General features: G+C 34.0%; 4 non-coding genes across 4 annotated transcripts; all 4 read left to right on the top strand.

Annotated features, from left to right (window-relative positions):
- The first annotated feature begins 2799 nt into the window (after positions 1–2799).
- On the top strand, positions 2800–2872 carry TRNAK-UUU (transfer RNA lysine (anticodon UUU)). Its single transcript has one exon. It is a non-coding gene; the product is annotated as a tRNA-Lys (tRNA).
- Positions 2873–3271: 399 nt separating this feature from the next.
- On the top strand, positions 3272–3344 carry TRNAK-CUU (transfer RNA lysine (anticodon CUU)). Its single transcript has one exon. It is a non-coding gene; the product is annotated as a tRNA-Lys (tRNA).
- Positions 3345–5490: 2146 nt separating this feature from the next.
- On the top strand, positions 5491–5572 carry TRNAS-CGA (transfer RNA serine (anticodon CGA)). The gene has a single exon. It is a non-coding gene; the product is annotated as a tRNA-Ser (tRNA).
- A 552-nt stretch (positions 5573–6124) lies between these two features.
- On the top strand, positions 6125–6206 carry TRNAS-AGA (transfer RNA serine (anticodon AGA)). The gene has a single exon. It is a non-coding gene; the product is annotated as a tRNA-Ser (tRNA).
- Positions 6207–14377: the final 8171 nt, after the last annotated feature.

Here is a 14377-nt window from a genome sequence, read left to right as displayed (position 1 = left end):
TACTTCCATATTAGAATTATCTGTTTTCATATTTTTAATACAAACGGTTGATTTTATACGAATTTTTTAAATAGTACAAGTAAATTTTCCTCAATGACCTTGGAATTGGCCAAAACTTATCGCCTCCTCGTGTTTCGGCACTCCGCGAGAGCAAGAGGGTCATAACAACGCTACCCACTCTTCTATTGGTGAATCTCCCGTGTTTCTCCTATTTGGATTTTATCCTCGGATTCCCGAAGTGTTTCCTACAGGAACACAAACGAATACGAATATTTCCGATTACCAGAAGGAATTAATGGAAAGGTTAACCATAGTTAGGATCAGGCTTATTCTAAGGGTAGGCGCCAAAATCTGGACAATAGGGAGAGATGCAACTTACAGAGAATGGCGCGGAAGTTCGAAGTAGGACAGAGGATATCGGTGTTGCGAAAGCATCATGGTAAGAAATTTGGCAAGTTATCCCCCAAGTATTTGGGACCGTTTTGTATCAGCCGGATCCTCAGTCCGGTGACTGCTGAATTAGGAAGCAATTCAAGAGAAAAGACATTTGTAATCCACTTTGATAGACTTAAGCCGTATTTCTCACGCGCTGTGCATAGAGATCATACGTCAACCAGAGCTAAACGAAATAGTTGCTCCAACCCACATGAGGATGACGCCGAAGGAGATGAAGATGACATCATTCGCGGGTACCAACAATGCATAGCATCTCTGGGTCATCATGGAGAACCTGTACACCAGAAAGATCGGCCAACGCCAAGTGGTTAACAGCAGGACTCATCATGTCAATACAGATACAACCTCAGAGGGAAGAGAGTGGATTACTACAAATTCCACTGTACAGTTTGAGCTCTCTGGGTGAAAGCATATGTGGCTGTCCGCCATTCTGTTGTGTATAAATACTGTATATAGAATTAGAATTCTTTCTTCTCCCTCAATTCTTCTCCCTTCTGCTTTTAACCCTTCCCGTCACCTGACAGGAATGGGATTTTTTGTGGGTCCTGATTGGTGGTTTTAACAAAAGGGACAAGGGGGGTCCTGCCTGAATCAACCATGAGTCACAAGGGTAAGAATAACGGACACTTTTTGGTTTGCCACGGAGGAGAGAAATCAGGCGAAAGTGACCCGGAGACAAGGTACGAGACTTAAAACAAAAGAGAGAAAGAGCCAGTACAGACCACGTTAAGACAAGGACTCGAAAATAAGTGAACCAGCCATTCCGCCAAAGGCCAACGATTTGCCCCGGCACCTTTTTATGAGTGACTGTTTTTTATTTTTCTAAATGCTGCCGAATTCGAGATTCACCGTCTGCAAGGCGCCCATTGTCGACATTACGTTAGTATCAAAACCCACAAATCTAAACTGAAGGTAGACTATCTTTATCCTCTATCCTTCTTTTCGCTTTTTAGTTTATAAAGTCTTTGATTTCAAGCGTTTTTTCAGTTTCTCATTATTTGCAGTAATTTTATCGGTAAGTTGAGACTACGAACTTTTTAAATTTAGGTATTTTTGAACATTGTGAAGCCGAATATCACAATTAGTGACAATGATTTTTCGAGAAAGCTCAATTTAGATAACAATTGATCGGTTTGGTTGGTTAATTTAGAACTAATAATAATGTTTCTAAGAGTAATGACGGATGAATAAAAAATTAATGTAAGCGATTAATATTAAATCAAAAAAAATTCAAATTTACTGAGCAAAATATACTTTTAATAAGTTGGACGTTTGTAGTAAAACAATCGCATAAAAAATGAAATAAAATTAAACCGAGGTCTGCCAGCACATTTTAAAAACACGTTTTTCACATAGTGGAAAAATCTTACAAAAATTCAATTACGAAAAGCAATCTGTACATAAAAATATTACGCCTATTCGTTTCAAATATGTTTCCTCTACTTAGTAACAAATGAGTCATTAATTAATGATGAGAAAAAGTAAAGTATGAAGGACGTAATGACACAAAAATATGGAAACGTTTTCAGTTATCAAATGACGTAAAATCAGCATGACAGGAAACATGTAGTTGAAAAGAAGGCTTACAGTAAAGCTTCCACCAGAGCTGGAAAATGATCTGTACCAGAGCTGGAAAACGATGTATCGTCGACCAAGTGGATTACTTTGAAAGTGATAGTGCGTCGGTGGTTTAAACTATTCAAAGCAAGCAACTATAAGCCGTCGTCGAACTTTTGGATCCTACCACGTAGAAATGACGTGTTTACTTTTTCTTCTGTATTTTTGCGATATGATGAAAACATTTCGAGTTTTGCGGCATGTGTGTATTGTTTCTGATATTGTGTTACTAAATCTAGTGAATGTAATAATTAATGTAACCATTTTTCATATTGCAATATGTAAATTATTCAATTCAATATTAAACCGCGATGTGCGGTAGCAGTTCCGCAAAGGGCCAAAATTTTTTTATGCCGTTGCGAAAGCAAACCAACATCAATGTATAGCAGCTGTCGACCTGATCGAATATGCTAAACCAATCTGGAGTACAGCAGTCGCTTTTTCGTCGGGCGTTGTTGCATCCGCATGAGATACGACGGGCACTGATTGGGAGACAAACAGACTCCGTTTGCACTCGGATCTAGTGGAAAATTGCAGACGGCAAAAGTGGTCGGCAATGCCTAGATGCGTGCTGACGTCGGCAAATTTCGAGACAATTGCGAAAAGTATGTTTTTAAGACAGATGTCGGTAATTCGCAGGCTAGAACATTTATTAATGGCAGATATTTTTGTCGACAATGATGCTCGGTTGCGTTATCAGGACGGGAGCAGATTGAGCGGAGGAGAGCCCGGATAGCTCAATCGGTAGAGCGTTAGGCTTTTAACCTAACGGTCCAGGATTCGAGTCCCTGTTCGGGCGGTTCACTTTTTTTTTCTTCGTTTTGCTGATCGTGGTTGTGGATTGCTAGAATCGAATCGCATTTTACAGAGACTTACACACGAATGCTGGCCTAACTGGATATGCGAAGAAAGCGTGTTTGATTGTAAACTTGCAAATCCGTATTTTGCGACGACACTGACTTGGATATTGCATGTAGGCAGAGCAAATAGCAGATTTTTTCGGCAGACTATGTATGTGCGTTGATATTATTACATTCAGGTTTTCTCTCGACGACAAATCCTTTTATTGCAATTCGATAACACTGTCTTTGAAATACGCTCCGAAAATCGAATGATGATGACAGCATTCTACTGACACAGAAACAGAATATTGCACTGGTAAAAAATGAAAGTCGTTAGAATGAAAGACGTCGGAGGGGCCCGGTTAGCTCAGTCGGTAGAACGTTAGGCTCTTAACCTAACGGTCCGGGGTTCGAGTCCCCGATCGGGCGAGACGTTTTTGCGTTGTTCGGCGCATTTTGGTAATTGCTGTATTTGAAACTGAAGGGTTGTGTCTTTATGAAAAAAATGTTCTTGTTTTGTCATGCACATTCATCCCCATGATAGCGTAGCGCGTTATGTCTCTTAAATTATATACATTACTGATCGACTTAACTTTCCTGGAACACGATAGCAGTGAGTGAATGGGCTGATGTCTCTTTATAAACGCCGAGTAAAGAATTCGCATTACTATGCGAATATTTTCCAATCGAACGAACACGAAATAGAAAAACGACCGATAAATATTATATGTTGCTTTACTAATTTGACATTAGTCTACACACACGTTATTTAATTAAATAAAATTTTGCTTTCCTTAATTTATTATAATTGTGAATTACTAACTTCTGTACATGAATTTTCACCGAATGTTCTAATTTTCGACTAAGTTAACGTATTTCATATTTATATAAATAGAATAATGCAAAATAGGTAAGAACGGAATGAGGAATTACTGGTAATTTTGAAATAGTAAACCATGACGTAATCTCATTTCGCGAATGTTGTAATACCGTGTATACAGCATATAATATTGTAGAAAAAAATTTTTAACATATAATAATTTGAACTTGAAAGAAATAGACATTAGTCGTTTAGAATTGTTTGACTTTTTTCCACTCTTTGGTTGATCAAATTAGTCAATAATTTACTGGATATCTGATTTTTGCACCGTTTTCGCTTCTATGCATAACATGGCTACTACATTGAAATGACTTTTTGCCATCTCAAAGCGTCGGTAGCCTTTTAGTCTTTTTAAACAACGAGAAATTACTCTCAGCTGTAGAATTTGCACAAATGCATTCTCAGAGCTACGACGACATTAATTAAGGTAAATAACGTAGAAATATTCATTCCATATACCATTGACAAAGCGCCATCAAGCCTTCAAGAATTGAGAATTTCAAGATGAGAGTTAAGATGTAATATCTCATTCTGAATTATTGATGACATTCAGCAAATTCCTTTTGTCAACCATTATTTTCTTTCATAATTAATATCATTCATTAGCACTATCACTGCGTTGACACCTACAGACAATACAAATTATTATAAAAATAATTTTCATTGTATAGTAAATAGTGGCGCCATCTTTCAAAAATTAAAAAAAAGTAATTATTATCTATTGATAATTATAGCTAACAATAACGATTATATTTATAGAATATTGTACGACATAGCCAGTGGGCGTTCTAGCAGCAGCGGTGTCATTGCGTGGTATAAATAATAAATTTATATTACAAATAAAAATAACAATATATTGTTAATAAATAAATTATACTGTTAATTTAAATAATAGCTAGAAATCATCGCTAGGGACGCCCCTAGTGGGCGTTCTAAACATTCCGTTACAGATTACAGATATACAAACAATGGGATATATATAGAAAATAAGAAATAGTCTTTAATTTCTTCATATAAATATTATTAATTGGAAATATGAATTGATTTATCTTTTTCACTGCGCCGTTCATTGTGTAAACGATTACATGATTATTAGCAATGCTATAAGAATTATGTTGAGATACACGAAATTCTTTTTCACCTTCGAAAAATACCTTTAGTTATTACGTACAAAAACGAAACATTTTACATTTTTGTATATACGTGAGATAAAAATCGTTCTAGTAATTGCAGATTTTTCCTATTTTTTTCAACTGAATACGTGCTATGAGTCCATGATCGGAATGATTAACAAAAAGTAATTGTAAATTAGAAAAAATAATTCGTACTTGTATAATTTGCCGATGCAGTCGTATGCATAAAAACGTTTGGGGCTAGCCGACTACGGTGTTCGGTAGATTTGCGAAATAAGAATAATAAGCAAAGAGAAGAGAGACAATATGTGGTTTGTCGTTCTGGTCCGTTTATATTAAATCCGATTTGTCAATGAATTACGAAACGAGGGTTCATATACTTGTGTTGTAAGAAAAACCTATATAGATGAACGAACATTGCATTTACAGGAAATGTGTAAATGTCGCGGCAATTGCTTTGGAAAGCGTCGGTCGAGAAAGAATTAAATTCGGGGCTGTTTTCGCACGAAAAGTAATGCAACGTAACTTACGTGAAATCGTGGTTTCCAGGAAAGCACAGAGAGCAGTCGTGGCCGAGTGGTTAAGGCGACGGATTCGAAATCCGTTGGGATCTTCCCGCACAGGTTCGAATCCTGTCGATTGCGTGTTTGTTAATTAGTATCGTTTTTTGCCGGGTAACGTAATTTGTTTCAAGCTCGAGCGTAAGTTGTAACACAGTAAATATTGAGGCGTTGGAATTTCGCACAGTCTGTTCTTTTTTTCTTTTTTTTTATTTAGTAACATTCATAGTGGCTTAGTTAAAACGGTAAACCAGCGAAGATCGTCAACAACAGTTATGCGACCATCTCAAGTGCACTCGCGCGTAAGTGGCGACGCCATGTTACCTGATATCTCACCGTCGACCGTTTGAGTAAATGAACATTTGACATCGGTGTAGTCGAGAACCGAAATTCTGAGCGTAAGTATTGTAAACCTAGAGTTAGATGACAGTTTCGAATGACAATGCGATCAAATGTCATCGTTACTCGAGTGGTACGCGCAGTCTCGAGGAGGAGCAGCTGCAGTCGCAAACTTGTCGTTCTGCAAGCGTATGTGATGGAAAACTTGTCGCGCGAAGATTGGAAAATACATTTAAGCGGCAATTTCAGTGAACGCGTGGATAGAAATGTATAGGGTAATTGGAGCGGTGTCATTACGCAGTCGTGGCCGAGTGGTTAAGGCGACGGACTAGAAATCCGTTGGGATCTTCCCGCACAGGTTCGAATCCTGTCGACTGCGTTTTCCGTAATTTTTGTTTATCTGTTTCGTTTTTTAAAACGTCAACGGAGAAATTTTATATTCGCAAAACCGTATATTAAAATATATTTAATGCTGCAAACATTGTTTTTAATACCGTCGTTCTATAAGTTGGAAGAAATCAATTAATTTGTAATTTCAGGTATCCAAATATAAAAACACGTGTTTCAAATGGAAAAAAAACAAATTATTGTTTAATTGAAATAATTTTAATGTCGATCGTTCTGTCGCAATTAAGACTACAATATTCGCATTTTTCTTAGTTTTTTACTCCAGATATTACGAAAATAAAATATTTCATATTAGCTGTGTACTTCCTCTTTTCTTTTGTCTAAGCCATAGCTTAACACATCTAAAAAGAAGTTTCGACTTCGTCATAAATGCAAAAATAAATCATTCTCAAGAGGGATGTTTAGTCACTCAGTAAATCTCATTATCTTTTGTATATTTCAGAGCGTGACTCGCTTCCTAGTCTTTATCACGTACGAGCTTCTAACTGTAAAATTCGGGCACCTTAATTTAACAAAATTTCAATTTTATTCATAGATTAGAAAGGGTACTCAGTAAATTTGACAAGGTACATTAAAAGGGTGTTACTAGACTTGAAGTCTATTCATTTTTCGGTTCGAAGGGTCATCATAAAATCGAAATTTTTATTTATCTTTATACGGACACGAAACGGGAAATATTTCATTTTTGAAGTCATATTGCTGTTGACACGAATGTATATGCAGGGAATGTTCCGCGATAATCCGACAGAGAGGCTGAAAAATCACGAAATTCGCTGAAATTTCCAAACGTTTTACATTAAATTTCGTGGCGACACAACAATGAAACTCTGACAATTTGTTGCGATTATTGTTATTGCGAACAATTGGATTTTTGGTCGTGCAATTTAAGTAGTAATACTATTAGTTTTAAGTTTAATAGTAATTTTTATCTAATCGGAATTGTATATAATTGTCAATTTCCTCGAAAGTATCAATGAGAGGAGACACGGTAAATAGACCTGTGTAACATCGTCTCCGTGACGGGCATTCTGTTCACTGTTAATTAAAAGCTTAGCCGAAATGTTTAAAAATTTCTACAGCGATACGAACCTATTCGCTGCTTCAATCCAGCGAAGCTAAATCTATGCTTTTTAATCAAAACCGTAGCAGACAAGTTTGAAAATTCATACCGATATACGATCCTATTCGCTGCTTGAATTCAGCGCAGTATAATCTTCGCTGTTTAATCAAAAGCGTAGCTGAAATGTTCAAAAATTTATACAGCGACATATTCATTGCTGCTATTTGAATAAACTGTCATACGCTAGTACCCAATGCTTCTCTTTCTGTTGTCGTCCAGGAAGGTTGATCTCAACGATAATTTTCATAGGATCTTATTAGGATCTACTGATGCATAAAAACAACAGGACATGCTGCTGCTATTGTAGTCGTTCACTGCCGCTGGTAGCTCTCCCAAGTACAGGTAAGTACCAAAATTAATTTTTAGTTCGTGCCCTTTATATATAATTTCAGGGTTCATCAGATAAGTACTACTCGCAAACACATGTGGATACTGACTGTGACGAATTGAAGAACATAAATTTAGTGTATCAGAAACTGTATCAATAAACTTAATTGGAATAAACACGATACCTGTAACAATCATTGAAACACCGATTGAGACCATGTCGATCATAAATATAGTGTATCAGAACTCTACTAATACACTTATTTGGAACGAACACCTCCTACGGTATGCTCTGAATTCTAGTTCTTGAATTCAAGAAACTTTTTTACCTTTATATCTATGGTCTCAACTAGTTTGTGAGCCTTACTGGAATGTTTTCCAAGAAAATGCTATCAGGATCTCTGTAAATTTAGAACATCCACTTTACATTCGTTGCAAGAACTTTTGGACAACTAAATGAAATGAACTTTGCTAGTCGACAATTAGACGACTCCTGGTGAATTTTAATTTGCAGTACAGTATTCACTATACTATGCACTGCCTTTCTACGACAATTATTCCAGGTGTTCTCTGTATTACGGCATCTCACAATGCCATCGCCATTCGGCTACGTGTATTCAACATATCACCATCTGTACTACGTATCCTAGAATAACAATACGTACATCTACCGCTACTCATACAGGAACACTTGGCTCATTCACTTTCTTTGGTTGCCATGCTTTAATACGATTAATATTTAATTTAATTTAATTTAATTTTTTCTTTTTAGGTTAAGTTTAAATTATTTTAATTTAACTATTTTTAATATAATATTGTATCATTCTATCCCAAAGTCTAGTTGGAATGAAATGTCTACTGGAAACCCGCTATATTGTAACCTTGTTAGGCCTTCTGGCAGGGTACCCCACCTCATGCCACTACCGTGTATCGTAACAATCTTCACCATCTATTTTACTCTGTCGATCTGTAAACAAATACCTGCAATTCAATCTGTCACTTTGCATAAATAATGCCTTATGTAACTACTTATTCTTATCTTCTGTAATTCCATTATTCATTGCAACTCATGTAACAACTATGGTACAACCATTCCACTTAGATGCTAATTCCTTTTTTTATTTATATTTATATACCATAAATACTGTAAAAAATGTTACACTCAGCAATGTTTTGTCGGTACTGAGTATGCGCGCATGTGCCTTAATAAAAATTGAAATGAAATGAAAGAAAAATGAAATACAGCGACACGAACATACACGCTTCTTGAATTCAGCGCAGTAAAATATATGGTTTTAAACCAAAAGCGTAGCAGAAATGTATAAATATTTACACAGCAATATAAATAGGTTCGTATTCCGGTATAAAATTTTATACATTTTGGCCCCTTCGAAAACCCATAAAAAATTTTCGGGAAGTGGTCTGTCCGGACGTGTCGGGCCCTTTCCTTCACTATCTGTTCGTCCCATTGTGGGTCTGGCCGAACCCATAATGGGCTTGCTAAATCTGTATTACAAACAAATTCTGAGAATTGGTCTCCTATTTAGGTATTACTAAAGCTTTAAAAACCCAGAAAACGCTCGAGACCAACCCGTTGACAACAACCAAATACCAGCGTTTAGTTGTTTTATTTACTCCACTCAAAGAATAAATGTAAACGATAATACATTTTATAAATATTTTTAATTTTTTCTGCCGGGTGAAGTTAATGATAGAAAATAAATTTCATTTGAAGCCAAGATATCATGGTCAAAACTTCGTTTTTTTCGTTAGTTTATTGTTTGTCTAGAAACCCCGTAATGTCTAGGCAGCATTGACATTACGGAAAAAATTAAAATCACGCAATTTTCAAAACACTAATGTTGATAATGGACTCGACCGTTTCTTTAATTAATTAATTATTATTGCAGATTGGAATGACGCATAATATGACCAACGCACTATACACTTGTTTCGGATGGCTTGCTCACAGGCTTCTGCACACAATCTCCTATGACAAATTGGTTTTGGACACAATGTATATACTGTGTTATATTTACGTATCGCATTGCGAATGAAATACCATTTAATGCAGTTAAATTAAGTCTGTACCTAAAATAAAAGTGAAATTATAAGTAATAAATCCGTAATACGCTAATTATGGACACATACTTCCCTTTTTTGCCTTTGCTCAACTTGAAACCTGAAAATAAAAAGATTTCACAATAATAATAACTCTTGCAATTATCAAAGATTTGGTTTACACTTATCTTTTCGTCATAAAGGCATCCCCTATCTAAAACTTTAAATATCGAAAGCAAGAAACACGTATTAAGAAATCTCGTATCGGACAATAAACCTGAAAATGAATTTTTACAATAAAAAAATTTTAATAAATGAAATTCATTGTTACTTTATATTAATTTTTGAAGCATCGTTTCGATTTAATTGTTTTTCTAATTATGCGGTTTTTGAAATAAAATTACTTAAATGTGGCATATAAATAAATAAATTTAATTAAGAGTATAAAAATATGATTTTATTTTTCAAAATAGCCGAAATGTTTACAAATTTATACCGCGATACGTACCTATTAGCTGCTTGAATGCAGCGCAGTGAAATCTTCGCTTCTTAATTAAAGCGTAGCCGAAATGTATAAATATTTATACAGCAATACAAATAGGTTCGTATTACGGTATAAAATTTTATACATTTCGGCTCCTTCGAAAACCCCCAGTAATTTTTCGGGAAGTGGTTCGTCGTGCCCTGTTACTCACTATCCATTCGCCCCATTCTGGGTCTGGCAGAACCCGTAGTCAACTTGCATCAACTTTTTAGCAACATAAAACAGTCGAAGTAGGAACAGGCTGAAAATGACAACGAATTATAAGCTCTGTTCTGGAGATGTAAGCTTGTTTGTCCCATCTTTGATATAATTCGTTTTTTTCTGTATTTACACTCAATTTACGTAAAAATTATTGTATTTTCCTGTTTATATTTAATAGCTTATCTTTGTTTCTGTTAACTAAATTGAATTTCACAGTAAAATACTCGGAAAGACTAAATTATAAAAGTCACACAAATTAAATGGCTTAATTTTTACAATATCAACTTAAAATGGATAAAAGTATTATTAAATAATTATTATTTATTCGTGTATATCGACTACATTCGAAGAAATAATCATTTATTGTACAGTTTAAGTAAGCTGAGAAATTAAATTTTAAACATATGTCTTCATAGTGTTGAACACAAGATCGTCTTAATAACAATCCGATGGCTTTTTCCACCTTTATTTAGTTGATACGGTACACGATATGAAGCATCAAAGAATGCAATCTGTTTTCCATGATCACTGCCTAATAAATAACTGCAATACTGATAACGACAACACCAAAATTCTGTACAAAGAAAAAGACACATATAATAGAAAGTTCAAACAAAGTCTAGCTGTACTTAACTCAAAAAATTGTACAAATAAAAACATAAGTATATATATAAATAAGAACTGGCTAAATATATTATAAATATTAATACTTTCGTCCAAAAAACACCACCAGAGGGCTTGAATTCGTTTCAATCCTTCTCCACGTTATGTAAATTTCAACTATCGCACAATAGAAGAAAGTTTAAACTAAAGCTTACACTTGAAGGACTTGTCTAGAAACTTGTCTATAAGAAAAATTCTGAAATTCGTCTCAACATAAACGTACCAAACGAAGTGCTCAAACGAACTTGTAAAATATACAGTACATTAATCGTCTCTAATAGGAGAAAGAAGATAACTAATAGTAAGAACCTGTCCCACCAAGGGCGTCGCCAGGGGGAGGGCAGAGGGGCAGTTGCCCTCCCCTAGAAATTCGAAAAAGTTATTTAAATGCTAAGTTTTAATTAAAATAATCTTCTTAGGCTTCTTGTAAGTTAAAGAAAATGTTTTATTTGAGATATTTCTTTTCCGGTACATAGTAAATGATTAAAACTTTATGAATCGTTTCTATTTTACCTACATACAATTCATATCCTCTATCAATTTACATCATCTTGCCCCCCCTTACCCATTGGCTGGCGTCGTCCTTGTGTCCCACTATTACCCAATAGTTGATGTAATTTTATTACTTTATTATATTAAATAGATGTACAAGAATTTTATAACCTTCTAATTCTCGCGTTTGTAATGTGCAAACTTACCGTGTGCAAGTGCCATACTGGGGGAAAACTGGTACGTTACATACGTTTTACAATGTTTATACAATTTGCCTGTAAATAATGTTAAAATGCTGTATACACTATTTCTTATATTATTTTAGTTGACTGATGATGGGCACAAGGTCCGAAACGTGTACTGTATCAACTAAATAAAGGTGAAAAAAGCCATGTGATTGTTATTAACACGATCTTATGTTCAACACTTCTAAGACAATACAACACTGTTTCACAACAAATCAATATTTCTTCATATTTCTTGGTGATCATGTGACCGAAAGCTATTTTTATATTGGCAGATTTCCCAGTGATCTATCTCATATCTAATTAGCATATTTTCATTAATACATTACTAATCCTTATTAAACAGATCTAGACATTTTATGTTATTTAAATTTGACTGGATTAACCTCTTAACAGTGAGCGACGTATATATAAGTTAAGGGCGATCGTGTGGCAGTGGTGAGCGACGTATATATCCACAAAAAAATTCATATAAAATACCTGGACCATTTCGTGAAGTCTTAGAATTTTCACGGTAAGTTGGATTCTTCAACTTTGTTTTGGAATATCCTTTAGTTCTCGAGAAATTACAATAAAAGAGAAAAAATTAAAATAAATATGAAATTTTAGACGGCCATCTATCGACATAAATCGAATTTAAACCTCTCGCCATCATCTGATTGGTTAAAAAAATTAATATTTCTAATTGGCTCGAGTCAGAAAAAAGTAGGTGTGACTTCTGTAAATCACGCTATCGCGAGAGCTCCGATGCAACCTCGAAAAGCGACAGCTTATGTCACAGTCTAACGGTCCTTGTCTGACCTACTTTTTGTGAAATTGACATTTTAGAGTAAAATGAAGTAAGACATAGTAATTTATAGTAAAACGGTCTTCTCTAATATTCATAGTACTTTGTAAAGCTTGGATTTCAATTTAATAAGTATTATTTAGTTCAGAAACATTATAAATACATCATTATATAGGAGAATAACATAAAAAAACTATTTTTTAGTACAATACAATTTACAAAATGAAAAGTTCGTATATCGTAATATTACGAAAAAACTAGATCGAAACGTATAAAGTCAACTAATTTACTTAAATTCAGTTCATTACACAACTGTCGATACACTTGCCTTCATTAGTTTCTTCAAACAAAATTCGAAAACTTCAATTTATCCTTTAAATATTTTAAGCGCCATTACTATTTGAATGATGTATTTTTATATCAAGACTGAATTTTACATAATTTATTGCTGCAAATACAAATATAACTGAAAAATATTTTCGATATAATCACTAGGCCATAATAATCACAACTAAATGGTTAAATTATAAATTTTTCAAACATTTTCTGATCGAGTAATACATAATAATACTTTTATCTATTAATCTTGCCATATTCTACTTTCTATATTCACATCCATTTAGTTTCATCTAATTACACTTAAAATTAAAAAAATCTACCAACAAATTAATTTGCTAATAAAGAGACTACTTGCTAATTGAACGTTGTATTTTTCTTTGATGTAGTTCTACGTTTTAGAACTAAATTGGTAGACGTCTAAATAACACGCTTATAAACACAAAAAGCATAAATGTTTCGAAACTAGAACTAGATAATTATATGCACAAATAAATTAGCAGTCCAATAATACATACTTCCACTTATATCCAAGTATTATATCCAAAGATGAGTTCTCGCTAATTGTCGAGAAATAAATTATTTTCAACTTTTCTTTTTGAATTTACAACTAATTCACAGTAGACTTTATGCCTTAAAATATCCATTAAAATCAACGCAAAATGAATCGATTCACGTAATAAAAATATATCGGTGAACTCAGAAAGATAATGAGAATATACAAACACCAAACCGCTCTCTACGAAATCTGCCGCGAACTGATCATATACAGTAGACAAAATGAAAATGATCTTGTCCAATGTCATTAGGTGACAAAAAGTTTCTGAATAAACGCTGAAAGTTTTAAAGAATTCTTCCGCGAAACCCGATGAATTTAATTAATACACAATAACTAAATCTGTTTAATAAAGATTAATAATTTAACATTATAATTATGCAAATTAGATATAAAAAAGTTTATTGCGCAAAATCTCCTGCCAAACATCAGATAACTGTTACGTCACGTTGCTTCGAAGCTTTTCTAAAAGCAAAACACTAAAAATTTTATATAATTACTTTACTAATCCAGTCAAATTTAAATAATATAAATTGTCTAAATCTGTTTAATAAAGATTAGTAATGTACTATCACTAATATGCAAATTAGATGTGACAAAGATCACTGTAAGAAATCTGCTGCCAAGTTAATCACGTGACCGAAAGCTAACACCAAGAAATATGAAGAAATATGTTTAAAATTTAATTTCTCAGCTTACTTAAACTGTATAATAAATGATTATTTCTTCGAAAGAAGTCGATGTACACGAATAAATAATAATTATTTAATGATTTTTTTTTATCCATTTTAAGTTGATCACGTAAAAATT

Source organism: Centruroides vittatus, unplaced genomic scaffold (assembly GCF_030686945.1).
Source record: "Centruroides vittatus isolate TY-2023 unplaced genomic scaffold, ASM3068694v2 contig_1489, whole genome shotgun sequence".
In the NCBI taxonomy this organism is placed as follows: domain Eukaryota; kingdom Metazoa; phylum Arthropoda; class Arachnida; order Scorpiones; family Buthidae; genus Centruroides; species Centruroides vittatus.
The sequence above is the reverse complement of the archived record's forward strand: the minus strand, read 5'-3'. Positions and strand labels throughout refer to the sequence as shown.